The sequence below is a fragment of the Gekko japonicus genome, unplaced genomic scaffold (assembly GCF_001447785.1).
Source record: "Gekko japonicus isolate JY-2015 unplaced genomic scaffold, Gekko_japonicus_V1.1 scaffold1614, whole genome shotgun sequence".
Taxonomy (NCBI): domain Eukaryota; kingdom Metazoa; phylum Chordata; class Lepidosauria; order Squamata; family Gekkonidae; genus Gekko; species Gekko japonicus.
Genome location: NW_015160259.1, coordinates 280,066 through 299,314, shown reverse-complemented (window position 1 = coordinate 299,314; position 19,249 = coordinate 280,066). Strand labels below are relative to the sequence as shown.

Genomic DNA, 19,249 nt, shown 5'->3' with positions numbered 1-19,249 from the left:
TTGGGAACCAGAAGTTCTCCTTTGGGGGGGGGGGGGGAGAAACAGACCGGTGACTTCTTTTCTTTGCCATTCTGCATTGATTTTCCTTCCCTTCAGCGCTCAGATCACTTTCTGGTCGCTGTTTCCCTGGGTTTTTTAAAGAGTGCTTTTGTGCTGATTTCCCCTTGTTTCCCCTTCCAAGCCGAAGTCAATTCAAATGCATACAGATTTCCTCTGATGTCTCACCCACCCTTTTGCCACCCCTCAAAGTTCACTCCCCTGTCCACATCGAGGTTGTTCCACTCACTCTGCCCCTTCCACCACCATCCCCTCCTTAATCAGTATACAAGCTCTATTTCCCCCTTGTTTTAACATTTTTACTTTTTTGGACAAGCGGCCTGAGTCTAGCAATATGAGATTTGCTATTCTCAGATTAGGAGCTGCAGTGGCTCAAGTGGTTAAGATGCTGAACTGCAGGCTATGGAAGGTCGGTAGTTCAGCAGTTCGAGACCTGGGTGTCGCATGATGGAGTGAGCTCCCGCCTCTAGTTCCAGCTCCTGCCAACCTAGCAGTTCGAAAACAAGAAATTGCAAGTAGATAAATAGGGACCACTTCGGTGGGAAGGTAACAGCGTTCCGTGCACCTTGGTTTTAGTCATGCCAGCCACATGACCACAGAAACGTCTTCGGACAGCGCTGGCTCTTCGGCTTGGAAACGGAGATGAGCACCGCAACCCTAGAGTCAGATTCGACTGGCTTTCGAGCAAGGGAACCTTTACCTTTTTTATTCTCATATTGCTGAATTAAAAACAACAATGGGGGAGAGTTTAAAAGGAGTTGCACAAGGTTTAGTATGTGTCCAATGTGGGAAGGGGAAAACCTTTTGAAGAAGACTGCTGATCCTGTTGCTAGCCTAAAGTGGAGAAGACGGGAGCAGGGAAACTCAACACAGGGAAGGGAAGTCCTAGTTTACAAGGAGCCACCAGGATATATTACGAGGGGAGCAGGATCCGACATCCCTGTATGACACCATCTTAGACCACTGTCTAAGGCAGTGATGGCGAACCTTTTAGAGACCGAGTGCCCAAACTGTGACCCAAAAACCCACTTATTTATCACAAAGTGCCAACACGGTAATTTAACCTGAATACTGAGGTTTTACTTTAGAAAAAGCAACTCATACATTAACTTAAGATGATCCAAACATAGTTAAGGAAAGCAAACCCAAATGCTTTCATTTACTTAAAATTATTTGGCAGAGAATTCGACACTTTAGTGATGGTCTGGGCCTGGCTAGGGCGATGGCACACGTACCCACAGAGAGGGCTCTGAGTGCCACCTCTGGCACCCGTGCCATAGGTTCACCACCACTGGTCTAAGGGCTTCTGTGCCTTTGAAGATACCCTTTAAGGACGGGAAAAGGTGGCAATGGATCCCCACAAAACACAGTAACAATGTGAAAATTCTTCTTAAGACTTATAAATCTGATTTCTGTATTTAGGACATTTTTATACCACTGCATGAATTTTCTTCTCTTTCAATGCAGTCTAGAACTGGAGGGCAGAACTGGAGGCCAGCGCCTGTGCCTCTGATTCCAAAAACAGCACGGCAGGCACAAATTCATCAGGCAAAGCTCCTCGTGACATACAGCGAAACTTCGCCCACTCAGCTCCTCTTTTTCTTGGTTTGCCCTACAGGGCTGCACCACGTTTTACTGAATCTTTGAGTCATGCCTAAGCCTACACTGGTGTAAGTAGAATGAAAACAGCAGAAGGACCCAATCCATCCCTTCTGCCCCCTCCGCCCCACACTTATCCTCCTCAGGAATCATGGGAAGATGTAGAGTCCTTGGGCAAGGAAATGTCTCTTCAGACTTTGGGAAATGCATGCTGAGGGCCCTATACAAATACAAATATTATTACTGATATTATTTTACTTAATGCTATTCTTATTGTTACTCTTTAAAAGCTCGTTTCCATGGCTGCTCTGAAAGGCCCGAGAGAAAGGCCCCATTGACATCCCATAAAGTGCTATGGAGGCCAGTCCCCCTCCTGACCCGGTTACAATGGATCTTCATCTGCACTGAAGATTTTGCACTCCAGAAGAACAATGAGCCCACTCACACCTCAACGGGCAATGGGGGAGGGAGCTTTCCATCTCTCCCACACTTCTTTACGTTTAAAAGGTAATGGTAAAGGTTCCCTTGCTCGAAAGCCAGTCGAATCCGACTCTAGGGTTGCGGTGCTCATCTCCGTTTCCAAGCCGAAGAGCCAGCGCTGTCCGAAGACATTTCCGTGGTCATGTGGCCGGCATGACTAAACACCAAGGCGCACGGAACGCTGTTACCTTCCCACCGAAGTGGTCCCTATTGATCTACTTGCAATTTCTTACTTTCGAACGGCCAGGTTGGCAGGAGCTGGAACTAGAGACGGGAGCTCACTTCGTCTTGCGGCACCCGGGTCTCAAACTGCTGAACTACTGACCTTCCACAGCCCGCAGTTCAGCGTCTTAACCACTTGAGCATCATATTCATAGAGAACGACAATCCCATCCATGTCATACTGCCAAACATGGGACTTTAGGGGATGATCCAAGACCCTTTTTTGACAAAAGAATTCCTACCCTGGCACTTAACACCTAGTCAGATAAATCACCCGACTGCCACCTTCCATCACCATCCTTTCGCGTTTTTTCCGGCTCTGGACACTCCTTGCCCTGTTGAATTTCTAAACTGAGACGCTGGAGCGGAGCATCTTTCCCACAGAGACCCAGGAGGGCATAAAAGCAGGGGAACCCCCCCCCCTTACACTCAAGGAGGCCACACAGAGGGAACAACACCCCTTTCGATCTTACCTGGAAAAGCTGCTCTGTGGTACTGCTCCTGTGTGATCTTCTCCTGCGCCTGAAACAGAGGTGGGGATCCCCCAAAAGGGGAGACTGATGAGAAAAAGAACAGGAAACCGGCTAGGCTGGGTTTCAAAAAGTTGGGGCGATCCATGTGGATTCTAAGAATATCTGTGTTCATGTTCTGTTAAAAAAAACGGCACCAATGTACCAAGATGAATCCCTCTCACCTGCTGGTCCTGATCCTTCTCCTCTGCCTGGCTCAGGAGGAAGCCTTCTGCCAGGGCCACCGCCTGGGAACTGGTCTCCGGCCCGCATTCCCTGACCCAGCTCTCCATCTCTGAAAAAGGAACACGTCAGCGTTCTCCTCTGTCACCTTTATTATTTATCATAGCAACAGAGATTTTAGCTATAAAGATCAGACGAGACATAAGGATTAAAGGAATAAAAGTAGAGGACACAGAATTTAAAATGAAAAGTAATGCAGACAATGTGGTCTTAACAGTTTTGGATCCACAAAAACTGTTACAGTATGTAATGGAACATATTGAATAATTTGTATCCTTTTCAGGATATGAAATCAACAGGAAGAAGACAATAATGATAACCATTTTTTTATGCAATAAGAAGGAAGATACTATAAACAATATAGACTGTACAGTAGCCAATGATTCTATCAAATATCTGGGGGGAAACATGATGGGACAAAACTGTAATCTTTCTAAAAATATATATAAAAAGACCAATTGATGCAAAAAGATTTATCCAGATGGGAAAAATTAAAAATCTCATGGCTGGGTAGAATTTCAGCAATCAAAATAAATGTACTGCCAAAATTAAATGTTTTCTTTCAAATGCTACCTATAAACATAGAAGAAAGGATATTGACAGAGTGGCAGAGACAGATAAACAAATTTATTTGGAATGGCAAGAAACCAAGAATAAGTTTTAGAATACTTCAAGATGATAAAAACAGAGGCGGGTTAGCGGTCCCATAAAATATATTATATTATCCAGTGGCAGGTCTGACATGGATTACGGATTGGAGTAAAAACCCAAGACAGAATAGTAATACTTGAATCAGCAGACTTAGATGAAGGTTTACATAATTATTTAAGGGGAAAAAACAACCCAAATAATTGCAATACAAGAAAGGAGTAATATAATCAGAGATATAACCTTGAGAATATGGTTTAAAACATTGGAACTTATTGAGCCCTCCAAATTCTCCACTTATGTCACCAATAGAAGCTCATCATGATAAAAATACTAGAACCAAACGTGGTTTTTTAAAAGTACAGTAATATGGTAAATGCTCAGGGGAATTCTAGTCCTGGCAAGATATTAGAGATGATGGAATCAATATTCAATGGCTATTATGTCACCAATTCATTTCAACATTAAAGAAGATCATTAACATGAAAGGGTAAAGGTAAAGGTTCCCTTGCTCGAAAGCCAGTCGAATCCGACTCTAGGGTTGCGGTGCTCATCTCCGTTTCAAAGCCGAAGAGCCAGCGCTGTCCGAAGACGTTTCCGTGGTCATGTGGCCGGCATGACTAAACACAAAGGCGCACGGAACGCTGTTACCTTCCCACCGAAGTGGTACTTATTTATCTACTTGCAATTTCTTGCTTTCGAACTGCTAGGTTGGCAGGAGCTGGAACTAGAGACAGGAGCTCACCCTGTCTTGCGGCACCCGGGTCTTGAACCGCTGAACTACTGACCTTCCACAGCCTGCAGTTCAGCGTCTTAACCACTTGAGCCATGAAAGGGGGAGCTATAAAAGAGATGATTGAGTTCGAACAGCTGATTCCAAAGCAAAAAGATCACCTTTACAATGGATATACAAGTTATTGCTTCAGTTAGAAAAAGAAGAATAAGTGAAAAAAATGTATGATTAGATGGATGCAGAATTTTAGAGAGCAAATACCTCTGCATTAATGGGAACTGTTATGGGGAAAAGAAATTAAGTTTATGGTCAGCCAAGCATTAAGAGAAAATTGGTATAAAATGTTTTTCAGATGGTATACTACTCTGAAGGATATTGAGAAAGTAGATAAAAACTACAAAGAAAAATGCTGGAAATGTCAAGTTACAAATGGAACTTTTTGCTATATGTGGTGGACTTATAAAAAAAATAAAAAGATATTGGAAGGAAATACATGGACAAATGCAGAATATATTACAATTCAGTTTCCCCATGGAAGCTAAGAATATGTTATTAGTTATACTGCCTAATAAATTACCAAAAGTACTGTAAGACATATATGAATATATGGTAACAGCAACTGGAATCATCTACGCAGTAAAATGGAAATCAGACATTTGTCCAAGCTTAGAAGAATGGGAAAATAAATCAGCCAATTATAAAGTAATGGTGAAACTAATAGCTTATCTGAAAAACAGATCAATTTTGAAATTTGAGGAGAGGTGGAGTGTCTATTATACAAGCAAAAGAAAAAGAATGAAAAAAATTCAAAATTCGGAATAATAAACAATTTAAAACTGCATATACATGAATAGCAATGCATATAAATGAATTATAATATAGAAATAGAAAGAGACTAAGCTCTGAATATGAAAGTATAAAGAAGTGGTCTTTGAACAAAAACACCCTTTACTGAGAGATATGGAATATATAATAATACAATTATTTATTGTGAGATATACTCTTTAAAGTGATATATAGATTTTTCCTTTAAACTTTGATATACTAAAAGCAATAATAAGTAAGTAGAAATTGTGAAATTTTTAACACGGAATATGTAATGATGATGAAATTAATAATACAGTTGTAAAGTAGATTATAAAATCTGAAATTTTAAACATTTGAAATGTCTTAAAAATTATAATGAAGGGGAACTGGGGAGAAATATTCTGTTTAATATACCCCACAAAGTATCTTGTTGTATGCTTTTTATATTATTATATAACCCTCCTTTCTTTTTGTATCCTTTATATATCATTATCCTGTTTTATATATTCGAACCAATAATTTTAAAACATCCAACTGCCGCCTTCCATAAACATCCTTTTGAGGTTTGTCAACTCGACACTCCTCGCCCTGTTGAATTTCTAAACTGACAAGCTGGAGCGGAGCTGGAGCATCTTTCCCACAGAGAGCCAGGAGGGCATAAAAGCAGCTTCCCCCCTTACACTCCAGGAGGCCAGACAGAGGGAACAACACCTCTTTCGATCTTACCTGGAAAAGCTGCTCTGTGGTCACGCTCCTGTGTGATCTTCTCCTGTGCCTGAAAGAGAGGTGGGGATCCCCCAAAAGGAGAGACTGATGAGAAAAAGAACAGGAAACAGGCTAGGGTGCCTTTCAAAAAGTGAAATTTCAATGGTATGTGAATTTCGATGGTATCTTGGATCATAACCTGTGCCCCCCCCCCCAACTACCAAGGTGAATCCCTCTCACCTGCAGGTCCTGGTTCCTGTCCTCTGCCTGGCTGAGGAGGAAGCCTTCTGCCAGGGCCACCGCCTGGGAACTGGTCTCCGGGCCGCATTCCCTCACCCAGCTCTCTATCTCCGGGGGCAGGATGGCCAGGAACTGCTCCAGGATCACCAGGTCCAGCATCTCCTTCTTGCTGTGCCTGTCGGGCTTCAACCACTGGTGGCAAAGATGGTGGAGTTGGCTGCATGCATCTTGGGGGCCCTCGGCCTCCTGGTAGCAGAACTGCCTGAATTGTTGGCACTGCACATCTGGCGAGAGGACGCTGTCTCCCAGGCTCTTCTGCACGGTTCCTTCCCACAGCTCCCTTCTGCTAACAGCCTCACCAGCATCAAGACCATTTCCTGATTCAGGGACAGCTGAGTCCAGCTCTCCCCGCATCCTCCCTTCCTCTCCAAACAGCCTTCACCTGGACCAGTGGACGGACTTCCTCCTCTGCCAGATTCTTCTACGAAGGAAACTGCCGGATCTGTGACCTCCTGCAAAACCAAGAGTGATTTTTGGATTGAGATTTTATGTGTGAGAGAGTATATTTGTGCACACATGCATATATATGACTCCAGCAACGAAAGAAGTAAGCTCTGAATCATGAAAGCTCATACTTGAATCAAGGGTGTTAGTCTTCTAGACTTCTGTTTTATTTTGCTGTGATAAGACAACAAATGAAATGGGTTGTATTAAAAGGGCCATAGCACTGAAATCGCAGGAGGTCATAGCCCCTCTGTATACTGCCTTGGTCAGGTCGCAACTTGAGTACTGTGTGCAGTTCTGGAGGCCTCACTTCAAAAAGGATGTGGACAAAATCCAGAGGGTGAGGAAGAGAACGACGAGGATGATCAGGGGTCTGGAGTCTGAGCCCTATGAGGAAAGGCTAAGGGCCTTGGAAATGTTTAGTTTGGAGAAGAGGAGATTGAGGGGGGGGACATGATTGCTCTCTTTAAATATCTGAAAGGCTGTCATTTGGAGGAGGGCAAGGAGCTATTCCAGTTGGCAGCAGAGGATAGGACCCAAAGCAACGGGTGTAAATTACATGCAGAAAGGTATCGGCTGGACATTAGGAAACACTTTTTCACGGTCAGAGTGGTTCAATGGTGGAATCAGCTACCTAGGGAGGTGGTGAGCTCCCCTTCACTGACAGCTTTCAAGAAGAGGCTGGATGAATATTTGTCAGAGATGATTTAGGCTGGTCCTGCATTGGGCAGGGGGTTGGACTAGATGGTCTGTATGGCCCCTTCCAACTCTATGATTCTATGAAATGAGTGAATAAGTAGCAGGAGGAAGCAAGCAGTGTAGTGGTTGGAATGTCCGATTAGTTCTGGGAGACCCAGGTCCGAATCCCCACCCTGCCGCTGCCACGGAAGCTGGCTGGGTGAATTTGGGCCAATCACACACCCTCAGGCTAACATACCTTACAGGGTTGTTGTGAGGATAAACTAAAGGAAGGAAGAACATGGCAACCCCCACTGGGTCCTCACCAGAGAGAAAAGGGGGGTATAAATGATATTAGCAAAGAAAGTTGGTACTTTAGGAAACGAAAAGTATGCCCAGCCACAGAAATCAGCCAGAGAAGACTTGCTGGCAGGAGTTAAAAAAAGAAGAAGAAAGAACTGCATCTTCAGAGAGCCATAGCAGAGTGCAGAGGGGGGACCCTCCAGAAATCCGAGTTGGCTCTTCCAGGCCACACCTGCACCACAAGCAATGCCAGGCGGAGGTCAAGAATCACAACAAAATGCCAAAAGATGGGCCTTTTTTGCGGGAGTTTGGAGACAGCAGCAGGATGGGGGGCGGGGGGCGGAGCAGAATGCGCATGCACCACATTACAGGAAGAACTTTGCTCTACTGCCAGTGAAGACGAACTCCCGAGCACGAGAGCAAGTGGGGAAACTCTTTGAAGAACTGAGAACGTTGATGAATACTGTTAAGGAAGAAATTATATAAACTATAGAGTCTGGGCGGTACATGGTGCAGGAACCTTAGGGACACCCCCAGCCACTCCTCTGCACCACCCCACTGTCTAAACCAGGGAGATACTTTGCAAAAGTCTTACCTATTTTATTTAAAAAAATTCCCCGCCGGTACTGCCCCTGCTCCCCTTCCTCGAGGGCGTTAGCAAATCCCCACGCATCCGCTTAAGACAATGGATCAGGAAGTGACGCCGTCAAGTCACCTGGCCCTTCTCCTCGGATGGCTCTCTAGGAAGGGAGGCGCTGTCCATTTAACCGTCTATCCGTTTAACCCTTAGCCTGACTCTCTAAAAGGTAAAAGTAAAGGTTCCCTTGCTCGAAAAAGTCCGACTCTAGGGTTGCGGTGCTCATCTCCGTTTCAAAGCCGAAGAGCCAGCGCTGTCCGAAGACGTTTCCGTGGTCATGTGGCCGGCATGACTAAACACCGAGGCGCACGGAAGCGGTACCTATTTATCTACTTGCAATTTCTTGCTTTCGAACTGCTAGGTTGGCAGGAGAGCCTGACTCTCTACACAGGGGGGAAAGGGACCTCCTCTTGGCCTCGCCCTTCCAGAGGCTGCATCTGTTTATCCACCAAGCGTCCCTTCGACTGCCCTGCAAAGTGCTCCAAAGGAGAAGACAGGAATCGAGGCTTTTCCCCCATCCCAGCTTCAGCTCATCTGAAGAAGTGAGCCGGGACTCACGAAAGTTAAGAATTGGGAGTCACTGGATGCAAAGTCATCCCTCTGTATATGTTAGGAAAATCCCATCTTCGGTTCCCGAAGGAGTTCATGGAGGATGCAGTGTTCTGGTCGGTCAGAACCTGGCTGGTGGTAGCCCCCCTGCCCTGAGAATCCTCTGTATACATTTTGTTTCAAATGTCCAATGTATTTCAGACAGTCTTGTCCTAAGCTATAAGCCTATGTTCTGGGGGGGCTGAGAGCCAGTTTGGTAGAGTGGTTAGGAGCGGCGGACTCTAATCTGAGAGAACTGGGTTTGATTTCCCCACTCCTCCGCGTGCAACTGCTGGGTGACCCTGGGCAAGCCACAGTTCTGTCAGAGCTGTTCTCTCAAAAGCAGTTCTCGAAAGAGCTCTCTCAGCCCCACCTACCTCACAGGGTGTCTGTTGTGGGGAGGGGAAGGGATTATAAGGTGCTCTGAGACTCCTTCGGGTAGTGAAGGGCGGGGTATAAATCCAATTTTCTTCTTCTGATATGGAATCACGTTTGAGGGGAAGCATAAGTCTTTCTTTGGCGGGGGGGGGGGCTGAAGATGGCATGCCGGGTGGGTGCTTAAGTCTTTAACTCTTGCATTGCCCCGAGACTCCCTCCTTGGCCCTCCGATGGGGCACCTGGAACCTCTACACAAGGGAGGAGGGGGTGGTGCTAAAAGGGGAGTGCATCGGGTACCCCCTCCCCCCCATTTGATCCCTGGAGTTCTCGTCTCAGCCTTGCCCCAGCCCAGCGGCTGTTCCCAATCACGTTCTCACCCAAGAGTCTGACTTGCAGAGAGCCCCATCAGGTGGCATTGAGTAAGACAGCTCTCTGGCTCAACTGTGGAGTCCTGTGAGCAGAAATTCTACTTTGTGAGCTACTGGCATTAAAGTTGTGAGCAGGTAGTTTGGCTGCTGCATAAAATTAGTTTGCTCTGGAGCCATCTTTCCTGAGCTAAGACAAAAATGTGTGAGCTGGAGGCTAAAAAATGGTGAACTAGCTCACACTAACTCAGCTTAGAGGGAACACCGATCCCCACTAATGTTCCCTCTAAGCTGTAGAGTCGTGAGCAAATATTCTACTTTGTGAGCCACCGGCATTAAGGTTGTGAGCGAGCAATTTGGCTACTGCATACATTAGTTTGCACTGGAGCCCTCCTTCTCGAGCTAGGACAAAAATGTGTGAGCCGGTCTGGCCGGAGACAGCCAAGGGGAATGGCCATCTGGTGTGTGCAAGGCGCTGCTTTTGCACTGTTTCCACAGGCATGCAAATCCTTTAAAAAATGGGATGTGCATTTATAGCGGCCACTTCCGCACTGTCATTTTTGTCACTCGTTTTGTCCCTGTTGCTTTGGGTTCGCCCCCCTCCCCCATTCCAACATGTGTTTTGTGGAAACAGTTTGGTCTAGTGGTTAAGTGTCAGGACTCTAATCTGGGAGAACCGGGTTTGATTCCCCCACTCCTCCACTTGCAGCTGCTGGATGACCTTGGGCAAGCCACAGTTCTGTCAGAGCTGTTCTCTCAAGGGCAATTTCTGTCAGAGCTCTCTCATCCCCACCTACCTCACAAGGTGTCTCCTCCTCCTCCCCCCTCTGGGACTACTAGAGAGAACAAAACACACGGGGGGGGGGCCCCCCTGAAGCGATAGGGACAAAATGTGAGACAAAAATGACAGTGTGGAAGTGGCCTCAGTTTGGTTGGAGCTGGGCTTTTATTCCAGGGGGAGATTGTGTGAAAGGATATACAGAGAAGGAGGAGGAGGAGGAGTGGGCAGGGTTGCCAACAACATGGAGTGGAGAAAATGCCTGTTATTGGCTTCTATGCAATAAAAAGAGTCGCTGCGCATTTCCACATAGCCTCTGCTAAAGGGGTGAGACATTTTGTCGTCGTCCCCCCCCCCAGGGTTGACAACCATGGCAAGTGAGCGGTTTCTTAGGAAGGAAGCGAGCTGGACAAGGAAGGAAATAATTGCTGGCGGAGGAAAGGCGATCCCCCCCCCCCAGCCTAGAAAGGGACTGCTTCTTGCTGGATCTCCCCCCAAGCAGGATCCACACCCCCTTGTTGCCCCCTGGAAAGGGGATGGAGGCCTCTGCCAGGAGTCCCTCTTTGGCATCCCCATTGGCAAAGGAGCATTTTGGTGTGTGTGTGGGGGGGAGCTTTCTGTGGGCCTTCCTCCAGCCCCTCAGCCACTGTCCTTGACCCTGCCTGGAAGCAAGCCCTTCCCTTCTGCCCTCTGGGGCAGAGATGTTGGGATTTTGTTTTAAAATCGATGGATGCATTCCGGACACACGAGCTTAAGTTTTAAAATGAAATATCTTTACTAGAGAAAAAACAAGGGAATGGTACTTTGGATAAAAGAAATTAGAGATTACATACTTGCAGCTATTCTAGCACATCCTATCAGCTACATTTCTATGATGGCTCTTTTCTTCTCTGTGGATCTCTTACAGTTTCCATGGCTTCACACAAAAGACCAGAAAAGGTTGTGAATGCATGCATATAAAAGCAAAGCATTTCTACAAACAAGATGCTAGCTGACCAATACAGAAGGTTACAGGTCACTTCACCTGAGTAAACAACTCCCACAAACTTTCCCCCTTGACTACATTAGATAGCTCAACATCCTGATTAACTAACTAACTATAATGGCTGAAATGTAACCAACAGATGTCAAGGACCAAATCTGACATAATCGTCATTTTGTTGGGCAGGCCAATTGTGCCATAAAAGGTAAAAACCAGGTACCAGACATATACACCTTAGAAACGACACAGGCAAGCCCAATAACTGATATTATTTTTTTACTCAAAATGCAAACATGCTTAAAACATTAACACCCTTACAGTGTTTCCTTTATTTACCGTAACCGTCTTTGATAACTGACACCTCTTGCTCTGAATTATTGCAACAAAATCTAGACCCAATGTCTGTGCTGTAGCAATCTTGAGTATGCTGTTTAGGTATGTATCTGTAAGCTGAGAACGCACTTTTGATTTATTGAGTTTTATTACAGAAAAGAGCTGTTCACAGATGTATGCTGTCGCAAACACAGGCAGAATTTTAGAAACAAAAGCCTTAAGTTGAGAGTAATTTGGACCCCAAAACCAGTAACATTTTCTAATGCCAGATGGAGAAAGCTTATCCTTCAGGACAGCATCACACTGCTCCCCCACCTACCTGTCATTTGCGGCATCCTTTCATTGGTAGGCAGGCAGCAATGTGAATGTCCCATTTTGTTGACCGTACTGACTCACTATGAGTAATCCACCTTGACCGTAGATAAAACTTTTCCTGTCCTGCTAGCAGAGAGATCCCTCATGTTGAAGGACAGTCTGACACCAGATGCGCCTCTTTAAATTTCACCCCCAAATCATGTGTGTACTATTCAACCTGGCCTAGAAGTAGAAACAAGATGGAACTGGTGCAAACAAAATGGACGCTGGCCAGAGACAAGCCTGGGCAAATGTTTTGGAAGGTGAACTAGTACAACTGACTTGCTAATAGCTCTCCTCCCCACCCGAAAAGAGATACTTAAGCTCAACAACGTGTTTCCTGAGAGCGCCTCCCCTCACCTAGACTTCACCCTGTCCACACCTGGTCCTGCTTCCCATCGCCCATTCACCTTAATTAACAGGCTATTCATACAACCTGATAGCTTTTCCCAACCTACATTCCAGGGTTATTAGAAACATGAACGTTTTTAGTTTACATGTAGCAATCTCATCAAGGAATATTATCCAACTCATGCAAATTGTCACGAGTTCTCCCAGGTCTTTGTTTACCCTGGAAAAGCCAATCATGTTATTGTTTCAGGGGCACACGCATCATACGGCCCCAGGGCTAATTTTTCCTATAACTGGGCACGCTGCCCCAGTGCAGTGTGTATGTGTTCTCTTGGCACCAAGCATCACACCCCCACTCAAACGTGGGCTTCCTCCCTCTCTCCGGGAAACGCAGGCCATTTCTCTCGCTGTCTTCTACGGACCTTGACCTTCCCCAAATCACTTTTCCCGCTACTCCATTTTATTTTCCTCTTAGATTCTGTGATCCCTGTGTGGTCTGTATATTTTGCTCTTTTTCTTATTTTTTTAATAATAAAAACACATATCCAATTGAACCTCAGCCTGCTTTATTTTGAGAGTTCTCTAAGCAATAATATCCATAAACATTGGCGGAGATCCCGTAGTTACCCCCTCTTAAAGGTAAAAGTTCTCTTGCTCGAAAGCCAGTCGAATCCAACTCTAGGGTTGCGGTGCTCATCTCCGTTTCAACGCCGAAGAGCCAGCGCTGTCCGAAGACATTTCCGTGGTCATGTGGCCGGCATGACTAAACACCAAGGCGCATGGAATGCTGTTACCTTCCCACCGAAGTGGTACCTATTTATCTACTTGCAATTTCTTGCTTTCGAACTGCTAGGTTGGCAGGAGCTGGAACTAGAGACGGGAGCTCACTCCGTCATGCGGCACCCTGGGTCTCGAACTGCTGAACTACTGACCTTCCACAGCCTGCAGTTCAGCATCTTAACCACTTGAGCCACCGCAGCTCCTTACCCCCTCTTGCTTGTCTCCAATTACACTAATTCCCCCAATTAATTTGGAGACTTCCAATTTGGGTAACAGTCCACCCCCTTCCCCCACACAAGTAATCCCAGGAGTCCTCTTCCCTCTCTGAAAACACAGCTCCCCAATACACTACATCAGCAAATCTTTCTCTGCAACCTTGGGAGCATTTCTGTGTGTGAAGTAAGGTTTCTTCCTTGCTTAGACAGGTCCATCCCAAAATGGACACATATAATATAAACTCTCCAAGGAACTGGACCCACCGCCCTCAATACTTGCTGAATTTTGCAGCATAGCAGTCTTGTTATTGATAGACCTGGCATTGCACAACACCAGTTCTGGGGGGTGGCAGAATGAAGGGTATGTAGGGCGGGGGGAGAAGGAGGAAGCAACTTCACTCCATACATGTGCACGGAAGCCCCACTATCTGATCCTTTACAGATGGGAATAAAGTAGCAGCATATAAATTCTCTAAATAAACCCAATAAACCCAGAGATGCCACTGGACTCAAACTTTGTTTCACATTTTATAGTAAGCTGTATTTGAATTTGAATATACCTTAACCAATACCAGTTCAACACCTTTCCAATACAGGCCTGAACTAATGAAAACTCCAGATGGTGATGCCAAGTAAGGTTGGGCTTGAGGCTAAAGATCTACCAATATTAGAAACATTTGTATGGTTTTTCTCCTGTGAATTCTTTCATGAAAAATACAGCTTAGTGTTTATATGGTTTCTCACCTGGGTGAATTCTTAGGTGTACCTTAAGATATGCCTCTTGGGGGAAACAAGCAAACAAGTTCTTATAACATTCCAAGAGTTTATTTGGTCCCCCCCCCCATGGGGATTTGTTGATGAGTAGTTAGGCAGTTACTCCAAGGAAAGCTCTTTCCACACTTCAAGCATTCATATCATTTCTCCCCTGTGTGGATATGTGGGTGAACAGTAAGACATGTACTCTGAGCAAAGTTCTTTACGAAAACTTAGCATTATTATGGTTTATCCCTTGTGTGGATTAGTTGATGGTTAGTAAGCTATGAACTCTGAGCAAAGCTTTTTTCCGCACTTCAAGTATTTTTATGGTTTCTCCTGTCTGGATTTCTCAATGGTAAGAAAGATGTGAACTTCAAGCAAAGCTCTTTCCACACTCCAAACATTCTTATGGTTTCTCCCCAGTGTGGATACGTTGATGCTTCGTAAGCTGTGAATTCTGACTAAAGTACTTTCCACACTCCAAGCATTTATATGGTTTCTCCCCTGTATGGATTTGTTGATGGTTAATAAGCCGTGAACTCCGAGCAAAGCTCTTTCCACACTCCAAGCATTGATATGGTTTCTCCCCTGTGTGGATCTGCCGATGGGAAGTAAGATGTGAACTCCAAGCAAAGCTGTTTCCACACTCCAAGCATTTATATGGTTTCCCCCCTGTGTGGATTTGTCGATGGTTAATAAGCTGTGAAATTCGAGGAAAGCTCTTTCCGCACTTTGAACATTTATATGGTTTTTCCCCTGTGTGGATTTGTTGATGGTTAGTAAGCTGTTGACTCCAAGCAAAGCTCTTTCCACACTCCAAGCATTTATATGGTTCCTCCCCTGTGTGGATTCGCTGATGGTTAATAAGATGGGAACTCTGAGTAAAGCTCCTTCCACACTCCAAGCATTTATATGGTTTCTCCCCTGTGTGGATACGTTGATGGGATTTAAGGTCTGAACTTCGAGCACAGCGCTTTCCACACTCCAAGCATTCATATGGTTTCTCTCCAGCGTGCATAACTTGATGTCTCATAAGCTGTGAACGCTGAATAAAATACTTTCCACACTCCAAGCATTTATATGGTTTCTCCCCTGTATTAATTCTTCGTTGTCTATCAGACATCTGGGATTCAGCATCCTGAGGAGGGGATTCATTCCCCCTCTTCCATTTTGTTCCATTGATTCTTTTCTGCTGTTTTTTCTCAAGTACAAGGTGTTGTGTTTCTCCCTTGGACTTGTTCTGGGGACCATCACCCTCTAGAGTAAAGAGAAGAGAATGGTAAGACCTTTAGGCAAAATCTGAATCAAGTAAAGAAGGCCATTAACTGCTCTTGATAATAACAGGACAGAAATTACATGATGGGGAAAGAAATTCTGCCCTGTATTAATCAGCTTTTGATTCTTCTTTGGAGGATAGTTCCATCAGAAACAAGGTGGAACAGTAGAATCTCCTTGTGTAGAGGTAGTATCTCTCTGAGGAGGGATGCTTTGGATCTCCTCCTCTTCTTGTGAACCTCCCAGGGACTCTAGGTGGCCACTGTGGGAAATCAGAATCAGGGCTAGATGGTGTCTCCCAAATAGTTTCCTATATTCAAGAATAAAACTAAACTGCATTCACTGGACAGTGAGTTAGGAACAGAGGTTTACACCCTCACAACAGAGACCCAATCTGAGCTCCAAACTTATAAAGCTCAATGTACTCTCCACTCCCCCAGGCAAATTTGGCCTCCCAAGCTCTGCGTTCTGTGACTCAGATCACAGAGCTGAGGCGGAGGTGACTAAAGACTGTGCATTTTCAGTGGTGGCCCCTCGTCTGGGGAATGTCCCCTATTTGAAGCTCACGTAGAGTTCACCTACCTATCTTTTTAGAGCCAGGCAAAAACATTTCTTTTCAACTGGGTTTTAACTTAGAAGTTCATTATTTTAGCTGTTTTATGGTCTTCTAACTTGTGGACTATTTCAGGATTTTTTTCAGGCAACTCCTGATGCCCCTGACATTCTAAATTGATCATTTTAGCAGAGTTTAGGATTTTCTGGGATTGTTTTGATTTTTGAACCAACTTGAGCAAGTATGTGGAGAGGCACCATATAAATAAATCAATGTTTATTAAAGCTGAGTATTGTATAAACATTCGCCACCACCACAGGTACAAACAAGCCAGCATTTTGTTCCTTCCTTTAACTTCTGTTTTACACTTCAGAAACATTTCTTAGCCATTCTCAGGTTGTTGCCTTTTGAGAAAGCCCCCCCCCCCAGTCCAAGCTGGCAAAATTTAGCCCAAGTGGAGTCCTATCTGGATGCACCAGAGAAAGGTTCCCTCCACATAGGTAAGCAGATACCTGCTGATCTCTTTCTTCTTTCTGGGTCCTGGGCAAGTGGATCTCCTGCTTCTTCAACTGTGGATACAGAATCAGGTCTGGGAACCAGAAGTCCTCCTTTGGGGGAAAGAAACAGACTGGTACAGCGTTTGTCTATGCGTGTGGTTAGAGAGAAGAATCATTCTTCCCTTTTCACCCTTTCCTTCCTATTCCTCCTTGTTGCCAAGAAAATATTTTGCCTTAAGAACCAACTGCACTGAGCTTGGACTCCAGGAAGAAAGTGTAGCTAGTCAGTTCGGTTATTTTGTGCGTTTCACTCCCACTGAACTAGACGACTTGCTTATATCCCCCTATCCTTCAATAAAGCCTTCCTCTGGGAGTTACTGAGACTGATCAAGCTTGGTTAGATTACTCCACTGAGGGGGGGTTCAGGCCTGACAGTTTCCCATCCAAATACGAAGCACCCTGCTTAGCTTCCGATAAGATCGGGCCAGCCGGGACGATCCGGCTGAGGGCTGGGGTCCTTCTTGGAAGGAATGATTTCTGCCTTCAGCTTCTGTGAATCAAGAGAAAGGGGAGCCTTACCTAGAGAGGCCACATTCTGACGATTCTCCTCCAAGACTTCCTGGTGAAGCCTCCTCTGGTCTGAATCCAGCAGAGCCCACTCCTCCGCAGTGAAATGAACAGACACCTCCTCAAAGGTCACCGGACCCTGGAAAGGGGGCGGGGGAACACACCCTCTGTCTTCACAGATAATGTAAGAATCCTTCCCTTTCTAAGGGCAATCTAATAATAATAAGATGCTGATGTTCAGGCCTTAACCTTACATCAGGTGTTTTCATTTCCCACCCAGTGAGCAGCACAGATAGCAACCAAGGACAAGAGACAGAAGTTCAGACCTAGGGTGAGAGCCAGTCTGGTGTAGCGGTTAAGTGTGCAGACTCTAATCTGGGAGAACCGGGTTTGATTCCCCACTCCTCCACTTGCACCTGCTGGATGACCTTGGGTAAGTCATAAGTTCTCTCAGAGCTGTTCTCTCAAGGACAGTTCTGGAAACGGCTCTCTCAGCCCCACCTACCTCACAGGGTGTCTGTTGTGGGGAGAGGAAGGGAAAGGAGTTTGTAAGCTGCTCTGAGACTCCAAGTGAAGGGCGGGGTATAAATCCAATCCTTCTTCTAGGGAGGGTGGGGGAAGCACCCAGGGGGCACGATCCACAGTTCCTCACTTACCCCACCAGGCTGCATGGAAGCGGCTTTCTCTTTGCCAGGAAGAGATGGCAAAGAATATACCCTTGGGTTTATGGCACCACCTGGAAGGAGAAAACAGTAATTGTATGGCATTCTGTACTTTCCAGGTACTTTGCATTTCAGTTCCCAAAGGGGGAGATACGATTCTCCCCGTCTTGGCTCCTGGTTGAAACTATCCTTGCATCCCTATTTCAGATCATTGTTCCCTTCCACACTTTGAACAAATCCAGTCTGGAGACGGTTATCATATACAAAACTGGGGTCTGTTTGTCCAGAATTCACAGAAGAACTCTGTAATGCAAGGAACAGGCAGTGCTAAACCAAGGACAGAAATGCAGCTACCAAATCCCAGAATTTCTTTGCATGCAGGAAAGACCAGATCACATGGAAAAGGCAGCTTTGCTGTGCGTGAAGTACCAATAGGTGCCCTCTTGACACTCTACCAAGATGACACAGTGCGAGATGCCACTGACACATCATTTTTATTATAGCTGCATGCCTTCCTTCGGATTCTGACCATATGTCTATAATCCTAGCCCAAATACATGATTTCGTCTTACTAGGAATCTTTGTTGTTAAATATCTTCTAAGTCAATGACTGCCTGATGTTATCCAACCTCCGAATCTGTTTACTGACTGACTGAAGTGTCTTTTAATCATTCGTATATTCCACCTTGAGTTGTCAGAAAGGTGAGTAGAAATGAAAATAGTATTAGAATTAGAATAATTTTGAAAGCACCCGACTGTCGCCCTCCAGCACCGTCCGTCTGAGGTTTGTCAACTCTGGACACTCCTTGTCCTGTTGAATTTCTAAACTGAGAAGCTGGAGCAGAGCATCTTTCCCACAGAGACCCAGGAGGGCGTAAAAGCAGCTCCCCCCCCCCCTTAGACTCAAGGAGGCCAGACAGAGGGAACAACACCCCTTTCGACCTTACCTGGAAGTGGGGGTGGGGGATAACACTCCTGCGTGATCTTCTCCTGCACCTGAAACAGAGGTGGGGATCCCAGAAAGGGGAGACTGATGACAAAAGGAAGAGGAAAACGGGGGGTGTTCAGAAATTAAGGGCCATCTATGTCAACTTCGATGGTATCCTTCATCATCTCCTGTGCCCCCTCCCTGCACACTACCAAGATGAGAACTTCTCACCTGCTGGTCCTGATTCTTCTCCTCCGCCTGGCTGAGGAGGAAGCCTTCTGCCAGGGCCACCGCCTGGGAACTGGTCTCCGGCCCGCACTCCCTCACCCAGCTCTCCATCTCCGGGGGCAGGACGGCCAGGAACTGCTCCAGGACCACCAGGTCCAGCATCTCCCTCTTGCTGCGCCTCTCCGGCTTCAGCCACTGGCGGCAAAGGCGGTGGAGTCGGCTGCAGACCTCTCGGGGCCCCTCCGCCTCCTGGTAGCCGGACTGCCTGAATTGTTGGCACTGCACATCTGGAGG

General features: G+C 45.9%; 1 pseudogene; it reads right to left on the bottom strand.

The window, feature by feature from the left end:
• LOC107113357 overlaps nucleotides 1-17,811 on the bottom strand; it is a 50,587-nt pseudogene extending 32,776 nt beyond the window's left edge.
• Between the last annotated feature and the right edge of the window lie 1,438 nt (nucleotides 17,812-19,249).